A 17,691-nucleotide genomic window follows, 5' to 3' on the forward strand; every position below is an offset into this window, starting at 1 on the left:
TCGTCCACGGTTGACATGAAATTACATTATCAGCAATGTGGTCAATCGTTCTGGCTGGACAAGAAGTCTAACACTGGCTACATCTACTTGTGTGCCGGTGGTACAATTTCTTAGCGCATAGAAAAGCAGCGAAGGCGTTAAGCAGTACCGAGGTGGAGTACATGACACTTTCGGCGGCCTTTTAGGAGGCGATAATTTTGGAAATTGGATGCGGAGACGACAACACCCCGATCGTCGTGTATGGCGATAATGTGAGCGTGCAGGCGTTAACCAATAATCCTTTTAACCATTCCAGAACGAAGCATATTGATATACGTTATCATTTTGTTAGAGATGTCGTAAAGGAAGGGAACGTTTTGTTAAAATATAAATGTACAACCGACATGATAGCAGATATTTTGACCTAAAACCTTCCGAAGACCAAACCAAATTGCTTACAGAAATGCTAAATTTGTATTAAATATAATTTGTAAACATGCATGCATTAAGGAAGGGTGTAGAAATGCACGCTTGTATTCGTTACCGATCATAGCCTATAGATTTGTCCCTCTTTAACGAATCAGGAATAAGAAAATATGTATAACCACTTTGTCACTTTTTTCATTCCTTACTCAGTCGCAAATAAAATTCCGCAGCAAACACACGGTGTTTTACTTAGCTCTCTTAGGATTCTGCCGTTTAATACTATCTCTAATTTATTTTGTTTTCAATATATCACTAATAATATATATGTAAGGTATAAAAGCCTATTTATTAATATAGTTAGAATTGTAGTAGTAGCTATAGACATAACTAATTGACGACTTGATGACGATTGACCCTCCGACACACTAACTTCTATGCTCGGACTTGATTCACTACTCCACAACTTGAGTCTTTTTTTGTTTACAATCACAATTTGCTGATCTTCGTACGCCCTGCACTCGCTAGCTTTTTCTTGACGCTTTTTCTTTTTCTTCCTTTGTTACTCGTCTACTATCGCCTAGCAGGCACGTTGATAACTATCGATACACAACACTACTTTACATTCGGCCATCCTGATTTTCTGAGTCTGAACCAGAGGACGCAGCATCTTTGTTTTCCACCAAATATTTCCAAAGTTTCAGGTTATCAACGCTGGTAGAAGTGAGAGCTGGTCCTTCGCCGAATGCCGCCTTCTTTACATCGTAACCCCAATTTCGCTTCACCTTGGTTACTGTGTATGGACCGATAAACGAACTGGCCAACTTTTACCCAGCCACAAATTGTGTTCGCTTAATAGCAACCAGATTACCTTCTCTGTAGAGCCTTTCCATGATTGCGTTCTTGTCGTAGTTCCTCTTGTAAGTTTTTTGGGCTTCTTGAATTTGTCTTCGTGCCTCCATTCTCATCTGGTTTCTTTCTTGATCGAAACCAGTGGCTATTTCTTCCTCCAAGATCGACAGCACACTATCGCTAACTTTGTTGTGCATTTGTACTCTAAATAGTAATTGAAACGGAGTCTTCTTTGTAGAGCTGTGGAACTTGCGCTACAAACTTGAACCACTTGGATGGGTCTTCAGCGGACAATTTAGCTATCATTACTACTATCGCTACTACGAAAACATCCAGCGAATAGCGACTCAGACTGTCGACGTGTTTCATTTTATCTCCTGCACGGTGCTCAACTTGCAATGTGAAATCTTCAAGATACAGAATCCATTCAGCTACTTGTCTGGGTACAACCTTCTTCTTCACTGTCTGAGAAAACACTGCTCAATCGGTGACCAGCTTAATCCTGACTCCCAATAGGTAACGGCGGAACTTCTTAATACGCAGCTTCTTAATACGCAGCTTTAACCTCTAGAATATAACTGTGGCGCTTTGACTCTGCTTGGGAAGTTTTCTTTCTCCAGCCACACCCATTCATAAAAGCATCAGTATGTAGTTCGGTTGGTGCTTCCCTGTTATACAACTGCAGGACAGGTTCATTCGACAGGATATCCTTGCGCTCCTGGTTCCTGATTCATTGCGCTTATTTGTTCGGCCTCAAATATAAACTCGGTGTCTTTCTTTAACAAGTTTGTTAGCGGTCAGGATATTACTGCATACCCTCATACAAATTTTCGAAAAAAAATCCTGTCAATCCTAAGAACAATTGACATCTTTAATGTTCTTGGGCAGGGCAAACTTCTGAACAGCCTGTGCTTTTTTCTTTCCTGTCAGATTTTTCCGTCCTGAACTGTGTGACTCAAAAAGCTGATCTTCTTTTCCAAGAAAGAAAATTTATTCCATTTAATGCGCATTCCATATTAAGCTGCCTCCTCCAGGACTATCTTTAACTTGACTATGCACTCCTTGTTTGTTTGAGCGAATATGATTATACCGTCGACGTAAATCTGCATCACATCTTTTTGTATCAAGTTGACAAAACGGTTAAGCACGGTAGGGGAGTTGCAAAATCCAAATAGTGATTTGCAGAACTCCTTGGTGATAAACGCAGTGTAGCGACGACTAGACTCTTTGGCTGAATTATCGGCTTAAGCTGTATAGAAACCTCCTCAACTGAGTACCTAGCTTGGTTTCTAAACTTTTGAACCGAAGCCAGGCAATAGGAATCACCTTGAGATTCAAATCCTGAAGTAGACAAGAGACGAATAGAGTACTGACAATTCCCAAGTCGTGTGCACTTTTGATTGAATAGTTGCTCGCATCACAAGTCTTCCGCCAACAAGGATGGCTTTGACGGAGTTAAGTCTTCAATATCCCAAATCGCTTTACTAATGCGGTAAGTGTTTCGACATCAGAACAATCAGCAGGATCCTTCTAGTTGCGATGATTATGGTTGCGATGGCTGAGAGCTCAAGCTTGCGTCACATGACGGATTTTAAAATGAGGTGAAAGGTGCGGAAGGGTCATCATTCATATGCAATAATGAAACGCTGAAGTTATTTTCCGTCTCGACAATATTATTATTATTAGCTCATTATGTCCAGCGCTGTCTGGTCGCGCTGACACCTTGGTTAAAGTGAACCGCTCCTCGTCCAATGTGACACGAAACTTGGATGCCAAGACAAAACCAGGGCGTCATCTTCAATATTCTTATCCGGAACAACAAATAATTTTTGTTCTACCTCCGCTTCATCGACGCACACGGCTCCCGTAAATGTACCCAGCGGCATTATTTTTACATTTCCTAGACCTCGCAGTACTGTGAAACATTTTTCCAGTTTCACGTCGGTCAGTTTCTAAAAAGCTAAGTAACGATTGAGACATCCGCTCCAGTGTCCACCAGACAATTTATTTAAACTCCGCTTACGTTTATCGCTTTATGTCGTTTTGAAGACTGAATCACTTGCACAAATCTGGATACTTGTGGACACTCTCTTGCAATATGTCGCACGCCTTTACATTTAAAGCATTTTGTATCTGTCTTGCAATCGTTTCTCCAGTTCTCAACTGATCCGCAATTAAAGCAACAAGTATTTCAATGGCTGGCATTGTATGAGTTTTTTTTGCCCCCACAGTACGACTTGGCTTGATTGTTACGACATGCACTTGCGTTGGTATATTTCGAATTTCTCTTTTAGCGCGTGAAATTCTTTGCAGCTGTTAAATTTTAATTCACTTGGTATATCTAACTCGTCCACAGTGTATCCAATAAGGGACTCTTCGTCGATCGATCCCTGTGCTGCTGTTTTTCATAATCAAAATATGCTCGTGGAAGCCCTTTGTTTAGCTATTGAGCTTTTTTAATAGCTGTTGCGAAGAATAAATAGCCGAAGAAAGTTGTTTATTTTCCGATACTGTTTATTTTGCGAATTGTTTACGGCAGCTAGGGCCGACAAAGAGCTATATCTAATACACAAGTTGAGTCTTTGCCGAAAAACAAAGAAGTGACAATTGGCGGGACAGACAGCCGAAATGCAGCGCCCAAGCTTAACGAAGGTAGATAACAAAGAGAACAAGGAATGAGCGCCGTACAGATAAATGCGTGCGAGAACAGCGGTTTGCACTATGGGCATCGCAACTGCTACCACTGACTACTTCCGCTTACAATATTACGAATATGAGATTAGTCTACTGCACAGTTTTGGCGGCTACATGACCCAACACCCTTATCTTTCTTTCTTCTTTCGCTCTGCTAGTTTGGCATGTAAGTCAGCACTTCTGTACGCTTATATTCTCTAGTTAATACGTTTTTCAACTCCTCAAACGTATTGAAAACTTCCAAATCTAAGAATAGTTTTGCCAGCTTTGTTACCTTTCCACGTGCTTGTACGTATTATTATTGATTTCAAAATTATAGAACCACTTCTCCACAGAAATAGTCTCTCCGTCAGTCCGGAACCACATTCGATCGGGGAGTTCCTCCATACAATACACTGCAAATAGCTATCTTCTTGCGAGACCCTTACACATCGGTACATTTTACATATGTCTCCTGTAACGGCAACTGGGTGTGAGCGAAATCGAATTAGGATGTGAAATAGCTTGGGCTGGATGACCGGGCCGGCCATTAACACATCGTTAAGCGAGTAACCGGTGGAAGGGGCAGCTGATCCGTCAAAGACAACGCGAATCTTGGTGGTAGAGCTATCCTCCTTTATGACGCAGTGATAAAAAAGTGGTAAAAAGTATCGGCACGAGCTGACTTCGGAAGCCGGCACAGCCGACATATGTCCCAGATGACGATATTCCTTCATGAACGCCGCATATTTAACCCTCAAGCCAGGGTGCTTTGTAAGCTTCCTTTCCAGCGACAAGAATCTTCGCACAGCCTGAGGATGGGAATCTTCTAAAGAATCCAAATGAAGTTTTAGCGGCAAACGTACCGAGTAATCGCCAGCTTGCAATCGGGAGTAATTTTTAACAAAGTGGGCGTCGCAATCTAGCTCCTCCTTAGTGGCTTGAACTATTGGGCCGGGACAGTTTTCTACCTCCCAAAAGCGCTCCAGAAGTGAATCCAGTTCAACATCAATGCTGTTTTCCTCGCTGGCTGCAGAAGGAACGCGTGAAGCTATTAAGGCGCTACCGCAAGGGCGCGCGCAGTCTCCAGACACTACCCAGCCCAGACGAGTTTTTTGAAGCAGTGGCAGTCCTGGCAACAACTTTATCTGACCTACGCACAGCAGCTCATAAAACAGGCTAGCTCCTATTAACAGGTCAACACGCTGAGCTTTATGGAATTCCGGGTCGGCGAGCTGTAGGTTTTCTGGAATCTTCCAGTCCCCAATGTCTACATTAAAACTTGGCTGGCGATCCGTGATATTGGGAGCGATAACTGCTGTTATGCTCGTTGAGACATCCGAAGTGGCAGACCGCATCGCAATTCCTACCGAGAATCCATCAGTCGCGAAATTGGAATCCCCGATTCCAGTGACGGAGCCGGACGACCTCGACCTCTTAAGTTGCAGTTGATTTGCAAACCGAGAGGTGACCAAGTGCAGTTGAGAGCCAGAATCTAACAAGGCCCTGCAGGGAACGAACAGTCCCGACCGATTCTGCACTAGAACGGTTGCAGTGGCTAGCAGCACAAGGACACTACCGAGATCCTGGGCAATTAGAGTAGAAGAAGTCGAAAGCGGGTCGAAAGGCTCAGTGTGGGAGCTTGAAGACACCGGAACATGTGGCTGCGAGGAAAGCGGACCATCTAGATGGAGCAGCGTATGATGACTGATTCCACAGGTGCGGCAGCGGCTCGAGCTGCATTGCCGTAGCTGACGACCTGCCTTTAGGCAATTTAGGCAAAGGGCTAGTCTCTTTGCCTCGCGCAGACGATCTACTGGCGCTAAGTCTCTAAATTGCGGGCAATAATATATGGCATGCTCTGCACTATGGCAAAGCATGCAACCAAGAGAATTTTGGGTGGTAGCAACTAGCGTCGAACGATTTCTGCCCACCTGAACGCCTGGCGCATAGGTTGCCATGGCGCAATCCACGGCCTCCAAAGTCCTACATCGCTGCTCCAGGAATGCAGCCATCGATTCCCACTACGGAATAAGGTTGGCAAAGACCGGATCCTCCAAGCGCTCCTCCCACTTAGCTTGGCTCGCCGCATCCAGCTTTTGCAGCAGCACTTGCACTATGATGCAGCCAGCGATTTGCTCAGTGGTGCCCAAACCCTTCAACGCACGAATGTGAGCGTTAAACTTGTCCGACAATTCCCGAAGCGATGCCACTGAACCATTCCGTACTACCTTTAAACCCAGAATCTCGGTGATGTGCGCCTAAAAAGCGAGACGCCGATTATCAAACCTTTTTTGAAGCAACTCTAAAGCCGCTTCGTAATTGCTGTTTGAGATCTCCAATGATCGGATAGTTTCCAGCGCTGAATCCTTCAAACATGACCGCAGATGTTGAAATTTCTCAATGTTGGAGAGGTCCGGATGGCTGTCGAATATGCTCGTGAACACGGAGTAAAAATCCGCCCAGTTTGCGTAGCCTCCGCCAAAGGTTGGCAGCTGCACAGGCGGCAAAGGCATCGGCCTCGGCCGCGGCTGCGTTTGATGACCACTACACTGGTGGGGCACAACACCTTCCGCAAACGTTGAGTGCGGCGCGAAATGCACATTGCGTTTGGCTATTTCCGCGCGCACACTAGCCTTGAATTCAACGATGAATTCATCGAAACTCTCGCTCATTTCACTGCCAATTTCGTCGAAATCCAATTCTTCAAGTTCTGTATGCAGAACATTGAAGGCACTTTGCAGCTTCGTCGTATCCGTTTAGCGTCTCATTAGACAACAACGTTTGTAGCCTCTGAAACCTGCTGAACAGAGCATTGGCTAAGCGCTTTAAAACGGTCACCCTGTTTTTGTCACTTTCAGCGGGCATAGCAACAAATCGCTTTTAATTCGGTTCAGCGGGAAGATGAGCACAAAATAAATGCCGAAAATGCAAGCGGAGTCAATGCACGTAACGATTTATGTAGCAATGTATGTATGTATATATGTAATGTTAGCTCGCTTAAAAACAGCCACTATCACCGAAATGTATTTATATTTATTTATATTTATTTATAAACGGGATAAGTGCATTAATTAATGCATGCAAATTAACACTATCACGTCGGGGTCACCAATGTTTAGCTATTGAGCTTTCAATAGCTGTTGCGAAGAATAAATAGCCGAAGAAATTTGTTTATTTTCCGATACTGTTTATTTTGCGAATTGTTTACGGCAGCTAGGGCCGACAAAGAGCTATATCTAATGCACAAGTTGAGTCTTTGCCGAAAAACGAAGAAGTGACAATTGGCGGGACAGACAGCCGAAATGCAGCGCCCAGATAACAAAGAGAACAAGGAATGAGCGCCGTACAGATAAATGCGTGCGAGAACAGCGGTTTGCACTATGGGCATCGCAACTGCTACCACTGACTACTTCGACTTACAATATAACGAATATGAGATTAGTCTACTGCACAGTTTTGGCGGCTGCATGACCCAACACCCTTATCTTTCTTTCTTCTTTCGCTCTGCTAGTTTGGCATGTAAGTCAGCACTTCTGTACGCTTATATTCTCTAGTTAATACGTTTTTCAACTCCTCAAACGTATTGAAAACTTCCAAATCTAAGAACAGTTTTGCCAGATTTGTTACCTTTCCACGTGCTTGTACGTATTATTATTGATCGCTCAAGCCATACGCCTCTGTATTTTGTTCAAAATTATAGAACCACTTCTCCACAGAAATAGTGTCTCCGTCAGTCCAGAACCACATTCGCAAAATTTTAAGCTAAAATTGTTCTTTTATTCCGCTTTCTGTCAGTGGCTTCGTCCACTTTTCGTAACACTTTCAGCGTTAGTAATTATTTGTTGAAGACTTTCGTCACTCATTTCTTCTTCAGTTTGTATTTCCACTTTACTTCTTTTCTGTAGATTCTCCCCTTTCCCAAATTCCCTTTCGTAGCGCGTTTGCAATCGCTCATTCTTCTTCACTCATGTACTCGCTGTCTTCTGACGACGTACTAACGCTTTGAATTTCACCACGAATCGCAATAGCTTATGTTTCCAACTAATTTGACCGGATCGGGCCTCAGATGTAAGGCTTCAGGCCGGGTCGAGCCCCCAAATGTAAGGCATTAAACCCTGTTTATTAATATAGTTAGAATTGTACCCTTAACTACTTGACGACTTGATGACGATTGACCCTCCGACACACCAACTTCTATGCACGGACTTGATCCCTCGACGACTTCTTTCACTACTCCAGAACTTTATTTTTTTATTTTATACTTTGCTTTTATTTATTGAATCTTCTTGTATAATAACTAACAATAAGTTTAAAAATCTGAACTATAAAAGTTCTTGTTTATGTGAGGGGCCACTGTATGGCCTTTGCGCCAGAGCTTTCGCTCTCTTACGCGCTCGCCCCTCTTACGCACTTACGCTCTCGCTCTTATCCGAGCTCACGCTATGCAAGCGCATCCGATCACCCAAACCCGCTTTAGCGATGTAAAGCGGGTTACAGCGCCGCTCTAGATTTAAGCTACAATTAGTCTTATGTATGCACCCGAATAAAACGCACTTATGCCCACGACGCTCCCGCTTGCTGTTTTTCTTATTCGGTGGTCCCCTTTTCGATCTAATCATTTGCGCCGTAGGAATTTGTCCCAATTTCGACAGTCAGCTCAACACATCTTGGAGGACGAGCCCCTCAAAAGACATTGGTCCTTCAAAGCAGGATATTCTTCTGCCATCAGTTCCCGGCTATATGTTCCGCCAATATAGGTACGAGCATTCTTAAATTTTTTCACTGCCGGTCTTCAGCAGAGCTCCGAACATTCAATCTCGGTCGCACTGTTGTAAGACTATTTTCCGTGTCAATTCCACATCCGTGAATTATCCGACACAACGGCAGGTGAGAAACTCCGTTTTCCTCATCGTTTGACATTTTCCTTTTCATGTCGTCTTGGCTTTGTTCCATTCTTTTTCTGTACATCAACGAGCAAACGGTCATATATGTATGTATGTAACATATATGGTCATATGTTCTTACATTATACATATCCACTTATGTTCATATACATCATACATAGTTACATACATAGTCAACCCATACATCGTATATGTACATACTCGTATGTACAAACATATGCACACAATTATTTGTCAACGCAATTCTAACTCCGCTAATTTGCAAAGTTAAAAGTGAAATTGTGATATTTATACCCGTTTCTCGTAGAGTAAAAGGGTATACTAGATTCGTTGAAAAGTATGTAACAGGCAGAAGGAAGCGTTTCCGACCATATAAAGTAAATATATTCTTGATCAGGATCAATAGCCGAGTCGATCTGGCCATGTCCGTCTGTCCGTCCGTCTGTCCGTCCGTCTGTCCGTCTGTCTGTCCGTATGAACGTCGAGATCTCAGGAACTACATAGTTGAGATTAAGCATACAGACTCCCAAGACATAGAAGCAGCGCAAGTTTGTCGATTCATGTTGCCACGCCCACTCTAACGCCCACAAACCGCCCAAAACTGCCACGCCCACACTGTTAAAAGATGTTTTAATATTTTTTAATTTTTGTATTGGTCTTCTAAATTTTTATCGATTTGCCCAAAAAACTTTTTGCCACGCCCACTCTAACGCCCACAAACCGCCCAAAGCTGCCACGCCCACACTTTTGAAAAATGTTTTGATATTTTTTCATTTTTATGTTGGTCTTTTAAATTTCTATCGATTTGCCAAAAAACTTTTTGCCACGCCCACCCTAACGCCCACAAATTGCCAAAAACTGTCAGTGTTTAAGACTCTCCTTCGCAGTTCCACCAGCTGAGTAACGGGTATCAGATAGTCGGGGAACTCGACTATAGCGTTCTCTCTTGTTTTTTTCTCATCTTGGTGTGTGCCGTTTTTTCGCAACATAATTTTTCTGTCCTTTTACAGACATTAAATACAGTCCACTTCTCGATGTTTTAAGCTTCTAGCTTCAAAGCGAACGGTCGTGTTTTTTTTCTGCGTTCCGAATTTATTTTTGTTTTGCTAAATCCTGCGGTGGAATTTAACAAATTCTTTAATAATTCAATTTCGTAATCCGTACTAGTTAAAGTTCCCTTCGTTTCGCGAGTGAATCTTTTGTGATAAGTGCATTATTTTAATAAATTAATTCAATCTGTTCTCTTTCTGTCTCTGCGTTTTGTTTACTCTTTCTTCGTGCGTTGTCGTAGTGCTGTTTGGTGTTGTTTTTGTACATAACTGCACGGTGCACCCGCTCTCTCGCTCTCCCACACAAAATCCTAAAGTGCAGACTGCGCTCTTGCGGTACATTTTCTGATTTTGTCTTTTGGTACAGTGGTCAAAACCCAATTAAACATGGAAACCAATGTTGTCTGCTTCCATAACAAATGCCGTCAGGAAATAAAGCCTGAGCAGTCAAAAATGACCTGTTGGCTATGTGATAGAATGGTGCACACTAAGTGCGCTGGTTTTAACGGCCGAACAAGTGATGACCTAGCTAAAGGCCCTAATCTAAAATACTGTTGTGATACTTGCCTAGGAGTTGCGAATGAAATGCAGCTCTTTATGCGCCAAACTAAAGGTGGCTTGAAAGGACTGATCAGCAGTTTTGGCTTGGCTAGAGATAGTTTTCGTCGAGCTGATGATCTTCTTTCTGCGCTTGATTCACAATTTAATAGCCTCAAACTATTAAAAGAATCTCCAAAGCGCAAGAAAGCCGCTGGTGGTAGGCTGCCTAAGGGGAATGCCCCGCAACCTTCGGCAAGTGATCAACAGGACTCCACAGCTGATCAGTTGACGATCGCAGCAAACCCTCAAATGTTTCTTAGATCGTCAGCTAAAAAAGATTCGGTGCAATCCGACCAATCGGTTGTGGAGGGAGTCCAGCCTGGAATTGCTACAGATTCCGATTTGTCCACACTGGTTTCTCAACCGGTGATTCCACCCGTCCCGAATTGTTTACCACCACAAACAAATATTGAGTCCGGACTACCGGCTCGAGTTGGCACTTCAGAAATACAACCTGCAGAGCCAAAACCCCTCTCGGTGGTTCCACTAAAGAAACAAATTTTTGTTTCTCGGCTTTCCCCTGATCAAACTGTAGTGGCGACTGAAGAGCCGCTAAATAAATTTTAGATAAACAATAAAAGATATAAACATTTTCTGCCTAGAAGTATGCACTAAATTATGTGATACTCTGAGCCTGGCTTTACGCGACGGGAATAACGTCGATGCATTTCAGTAAAAGCTTTACGTAGTTTAAGCTGAGCTTTAATGCACATGCATTTCTGCCAGAACAGAGTTTTGGACACAAATACCAGATAGCTCATGGATGCGCCAGGGAAGATCTGGAAAGCTTTAGTCTGATTAGGAAATTTTTATGCTGTGGCAGAGAAAAATTGCTAAGCGACTCCATCCGTTTCCGTGCTAAATTCTATTCCTTTTGAGATCCGGTAGAGTGCAAATCGTTGCAGTTGCCGATAAGATATATAATAATCACATAGTGCCAGTGTCCACGCGGATTGTGAAAATCTGGTGGCGGAAAAAAAAAGTATTCGGCGAAAGCTTAACCAAACTCAAGTGAGTAAAGCCGTTTTCATTAGCATACAGATGCATAACCTTTTGTTGCCCAGGTCACGGAAAGAGTTTCCACGGAGGCAACCAGGCGGCGGACTGACAGCCAGTGCCATAGGCCCGTCTGGAAAACCCTTATATTTCATCGGGGCTCAACCAGCGGAACTAGCCCAGCAAGCCGAGTTTGCGTCCTGTCCCGAGGAGCACCCTGGGAGGGGCAGGATGGACTACTAAGGGAGCAGCAGTAAAAGCAGTAGGAGAATGATCGGCAAATAACCTCAAGTGCAGTTTAATTGGCCAACAGCGCACATGCGCAATAGCCTACAGTGGCCAGCTTTGGCGTTTTATGGAACATTTAATTGAAATTGGCAGTGCCAAAAGTGACCCAATAATTTTGACCCCAGTTGACCCCAGAAAGTGAACCTAACCCCAAGGGGTAGTGTAGATCCGAGCATCCGATGTCCGACTATAAATTTTCTTGTGCATTAAATCAAAAACCATTAAATGGGTTTTAACCCAGTTCTGCCGAGTTATAATTTCTTGCCATTTTCTCCACAAATTGGTTATAACCTTTATCGAGTTACCTAACTTTTACGACACTCATATGAAATGTTTTGTGAATTTGATTCTGGTAAAAGAAGCCATGAATAGTTAATGAAAAACCTCTGAAAAATTAGAATACACTTATTTTTATAATTAAAGTAAAGTTAGTAAAAATCTAAGAAAATTTCTCTTGTTGCGAAGTGAAACGAATTGTGTAGAAGAATACCTTTTTGACTCTTTTGTTTAAACTAATGCCTTAAAACCCCAAAGAGGCCTGCCAAAGCCATACAATTTTCAGCACACCTTCGAGGGAGATCGATCTTTCGCCGATGGATAAGATGCGTGAGTTGATATAACCTTGACCATAGGTTGGGTGGGCTTAAAGCGAGCACAACAACATCCGTGTCTTCGCAAATGATAGTTTTCTCTCTGTACTTTCCTCTATCTTTCTTCCTTTCTTCTAACTTTCCCTTTCAAGAATTTATTGGTTTATTTTTCTTCCGGTTTAGTTCTAGCTCCTATGTTTTTGTCTCGAGAACGCTCAATTCTTGTCTTTATTAATAGCAAGATCACCACTCCCAAAGCCGACAAGCTAGAGCCGGAATCTAAAGCGTGCCCCTCAGAGTTTTTATTAGGATTCCCACATCTTCCGCGGGAGCATGGCTCCGATGATCCCTTGAAACCTTACGACCGTCATTAAATTAAACATTAAATTTAATAAACATAAAGTACTTAAGACTAACATCGTATATAGGTAGTTTAATTATATGCCTAGATAGTTATAAGAATGTATCGCATGATTTAATAATATGTAGTATAGAATGTGGTGATTTAGATATAATTGTTAACTTTGATAAGAATTAAATGAATAAGAAATAGTTTCGATTATCTAATTTAATTCATTGGTAGACCACTTCTCGATTGTGAACTTTCTTTTAATTAATGGTTTTCCAGACGGAAAATTCCGACCTTTGGCACTGGCTGCCAGTACGCCGCCTGGTTGCCTCCGTTGACACTCTTTCCGTGACTTGAGTTTGGTTAAGCTTTTGCCGAAAACTTTTCCCAGCAAACAGATTTTCACAATCCGCGTGGACACTGGCACTATGGGATTATTCTGGCTCTTATCAGCAACTGCAACGATGTGCACTCTACCGGATCTCAAAAGGGAAAGAATTTAGCACAGAAACGGATGGAGTCGCTTTGCAATTTTTCTCTGCCACAGCATAAAAATTTCCTAATCAGAATAAAGCTTTCCAGATCTTCCCTGGCGCATCCATGAGCTATCTGGTATTTTGGTCCCAAACTCTGTTCTGGCAGAAATGAAGCTAGCTAATTAAAAAATGCATGTGCATTAAAGCTCGGCATAAACTACGTAAAGCTTTTACCGAAATGACTCGACGTTATTCCCGTCGCGTAAAGCTAGGCTAATTTAGTGCATACTTCTAGGCAGAAAATGTTTATATCTTTTATTGTTTATCTATAATTTATTTAGCGGCTCTTCAGTAGCCTCTACACATTCGATCCTATGACGCATGTAAAAGAAAACGAATTATGCTTAGACACGTTGGATTACGACCCCTAAAAAAATGTACCCCGGCAACAATAATAGATTTCATTTTTAATCAGGTATTTTACGTATGTAGGTGTTCCCGAAACGTTAGTGAGCGACAATGGAGCCCTATGTAAAATTCAACGCCTTTCACCACGTATATACCATTTATACTCACGATGTGGCCGAAAGAGTTAACCTTTCCTATTAGCTGCTATCCGAACTTACTTAAATTTCGATCAAACAGTGGGACAGGAGCATTACTAATATTTCATGTTCGTTAAAAACTGCTTTGCATCAATCGGTAGGATGTTCCTCATACCGTGCTTTATTCGGATTGGATTTAATTACTCATGGACCAGACTATAAACTGCTGAAGAATTTATCCCTATTGAAAGAAACGATAGTACCTATTTCCTGATCGAATAATTTAGCCCTTATTCGAAATGACATTCAGGCCAATATTCGTCGTGCCCACGATCGCAACATTTGGCAATATAACCTGAGAACGAAACCCATTTCTTTTAAGGAAGGACAGGAAGTAATCCGTCGCGCAGAATTTGAATTAGGCCTATAATTTTGAAAATACTTGAGCTTGAGAATTTACAGGGAAAAGAGGTAGAAACGTATCACGCGAAGGACATTCGAAGCTTATTCTCGCTAATACGAAGAAATATTATCGGGTGGTGAAATAGTTGGCATAGTAAGCTACAGAAACATGCAGATAGAACAACTTGTACATCCGTTTTGGGGAAACTTAATGTTGCCCAGGTACAAACGACAACTTAGCTCTAGGTATGATTTAGGTCAATATGTGGGGATACTTTTAACCCCAATTTATTCATTGGCTTACATTCCCAGACACGTTGTCCAAGCGGGACAACAACAAAAACATTATTATTGATTGATTGATATTTTGTCCAAAGTTTCGATTTAACCGCTGCAGAGGCCGCGGTGTTGTTGCTGTTTGTTCTCCTTCTCTCTTGCGTCTCTTACGCATACACTTCTTTGCCGACAGACAAGATTTTAATTCCACCGTTTCGGCTTCGCAATTATTAAGTTGCAGAATAAGCGATAAATATTTTCTGAATTATTAATTAATTATTTTCGGATTACGGAAAAAGATCAACCTTTCGTGACCCAACAAAATATAACAAAGCTTAACGTCCGAGCAAGAAAATATTTATATTTGTATTCACATATTGATAACCGACGACATCGAGATCTCGGATCTTCCGTTGTCTTCTGTTCTGTTGTCTATTCCTCATAGGGCATCATCCGCCCTCAGCAGCAGTCGCCCGTTGAAGTTTTCTAACCGAATTTTCTTCGGTGGCGCCCCGAGCCCACGCAACTTTTGCCAATTTCAGATCCGCACATTTATTCGTGTGCCACACAGGTTGTGTCATCGTCGTTCGCCGCCGGACGGGCGCGAAACATAGTGGTAGTGTAACCATCAGCCGGAAAGTATTTTTTGCCTGTTGTTTTGTTGGAGTCAAGTTATTTGCGGGCAAGCGTTTCTTTGACTTATTCCGCCGTTCTAAAATAACGCAGTTTTTTCAACCGGTTTCAGCGGCCGCATGCCGTTTGGCTGTTCACGTAATTCTTTCGGCGACAACAAACTTGTCGCGCCATGAGCATTAACTTGACCGTCTGGGCGCTTCTTCCGAGGCACCCGTTGCTCAAGTCAGGTGACAAGCTCTGATCAGCAGAAGTCGATTCTGAGAATGCCCACGGGAGGCGACAAGAAGCCGCTGTCCTCATTAACGTGTGCCATCTGGGGTGCAACTTCCAAGCGCGAGCCCTGATTGACCCTGGGTCCAAAGCAACCTTCATTACAGAACGGCTGTTCGACTTAATCAGACTCCCGTTTAAGACTATCCAGGCCAAAGTGTCCGGCCTAAACCAGAACGTGACCGGTCACGTCACTAAGGTGTGTCATTTTTCGATTCGATCGCCTTCCAGACCTGGGATACAGTTACAGTTCATCATTATATTCTAGTTTCGGAAGGACACTTCAGTGGTTACTCGGCTTTTTGAGATTTTCCGTCGACTTTTCTGACATCTGCGGTAAATTTCTGTCATAAAATATTTAGTCCTGGCAGCTCTGTGGCCAGACTACCACCAACTAACTTACCTGCAGCTAACTTATGCCCCTGTATCTAATAAACCCACTACTAATTTTCCCAGCACTTGTACCTTATCATACGGCCTAACACCGTATGCGGATTCTGACTCGTACTGACATTGAACCTCGCAAACCTGGATACCTAGCTTTGTGAAAATCCCTGAGTCATCCTTACGCTTTGCATTAAGATTTCCGGAGTCCTAATAAACCTTCTTAACTCGGAAACTGTATCGGCACGCTCATATAAAATTTCGTGCTGAATTTCGGGATGGAGATTGGCACGTAGTGTTTCAACCATAGCTTCTTCGGACATGGGCTGCGATAGTCTATCCGCCATAGTTGCGATTACCCGGTATAAATCATCGAATGATTCGTTTACGCGTTGCCTTCTCTGTTCTATCTGCGCCCTGATATTCCTGCCAGTTCTGTCGTCCTTAAATTGTCCTTTGAGTCCGATGCATAATTCATACCAGCGCACAACGGTTACGCTTTTGGGGTTTTGCCAATACCAATCGCTCGCAATATCCTCGAATAATGTACTGGTATTTTGAGCTACTAGTTGAAAATGACCGTCCAATGTTTGACCGGCTAAAGCTTCGACTCTGTAAATAAAGTCTTCGACAGCCATTGGACCCTTTCCTGAGGAACGTAGTTTCCAGTTAAACATTATCTGAGCTATCTTATCCGGTCTTAAGGAGGTCATTGCTGATGCAGGTGATTGGTTTACACGTCGGTTTGGACCTACATTTGGTGAGCCACAAGTCTCATCAGCTAACTGCGTTAGCTCTGACGTTTCGGAGACTCCGATTGGGTCTGTGTTCGCTTCGGTCTAGATGTGAGTTGGCGCAAAGCGACCGCAAAGTATTTTGTTTGCTGGGCCGTAATGGCTTTCAAGAAAGCCATTGCTGTCTGAAAATAATGTGGACTATTACCAAAAAAAAATTATCATATTTAATAAATAAACGAGAACAAAAATATGGTAAAAGAAAAAAAAATATACCAATAAAAATCGGGCTTTTAAGGTGCATACATGAGACTAATTGTAGCTTAAAAAAAGAGAGAACGCTATTGTCGAGTTTCCCGACTATCTGATACCCATTACTCAGCTAACGGAAGTGCGAAGGAGAGTCTTCAACACTGACAGTTTTTGGCGGTTTTTGGGAGTTAGAGTGGGCGAGGTAAAAAATTTTTGGCAAAACGATAGAAATTTACAAAACCAATACAAAAATGGAAAAATATCAAAACATTTTTCAAAAGTGTCGGCGTGGCAGTTTTGGGCGGTGTGTGGGCGTTAAAGTGGGCGTGGCAACATGAATCGATAAACTTGCGCTGCGTCTATGTCTTTGGGGTCTGTATGCTTAATCTCAACTTTCTAGCTTTTGTAGTTCCTGAGATCTCGACGTTCATACGGACGGACATGGCCAGATCGACTCGGCTATTGATCCTGATCAAGAATATATATACTTTATATGGTCGGAAATGCTTCCTTCTGCCTGTTACATACTTTTCAACGAATCTAGTATAGCCTTTTACACTACGAGTAACGGGTATAACAAATAGTACACAAAGATCGATTAAACATATTTTATTCGTAAATGACGCCATGATTTAAGACAAAAATCATTATAATAATGGAAAAACAAAATTTAAAATGCTAAAACTAAAACAAAATAAATATTATAAAAAAAAATACTAGAATAAAAGGAAAGTAAATATAGATTAGAAGTAGCATATAAAAGAGATAGAGCTAAAAACAAGAGAGAACGCAATAGTCGAGTTTCCCGACTATCTAATACCCGTTACTCAGCTAGTGGAAGTGCTAGTGGAAGTGGAGAGTCTTGTAAAACACCTTTGAGGTTCCTAAAGCTCAGCGCTGAAAAGCGTCTGCGAGCAGTCCTCATCAACAAATACTGCGCCAATTGCCTTGCTCACGAGCATTCTAAAGGAGACTGCCGAAGCGGTGATCGTTGCAGGAAGTCCGACCGA

Source organism: Drosophila santomea, unplaced genomic scaffold, assembly GCF_016746245.2.
Source record: "Drosophila santomea strain STO CAGO 1482 unplaced genomic scaffold, Prin_Dsan_1.1 Segkk7_quiver_pilon_scaf, whole genome shotgun sequence".
In the NCBI taxonomy this organism is placed as follows: Eukaryota; Metazoa; Arthropoda; class Insecta; order Diptera; family Drosophilidae; genus Drosophila; species Drosophila santomea.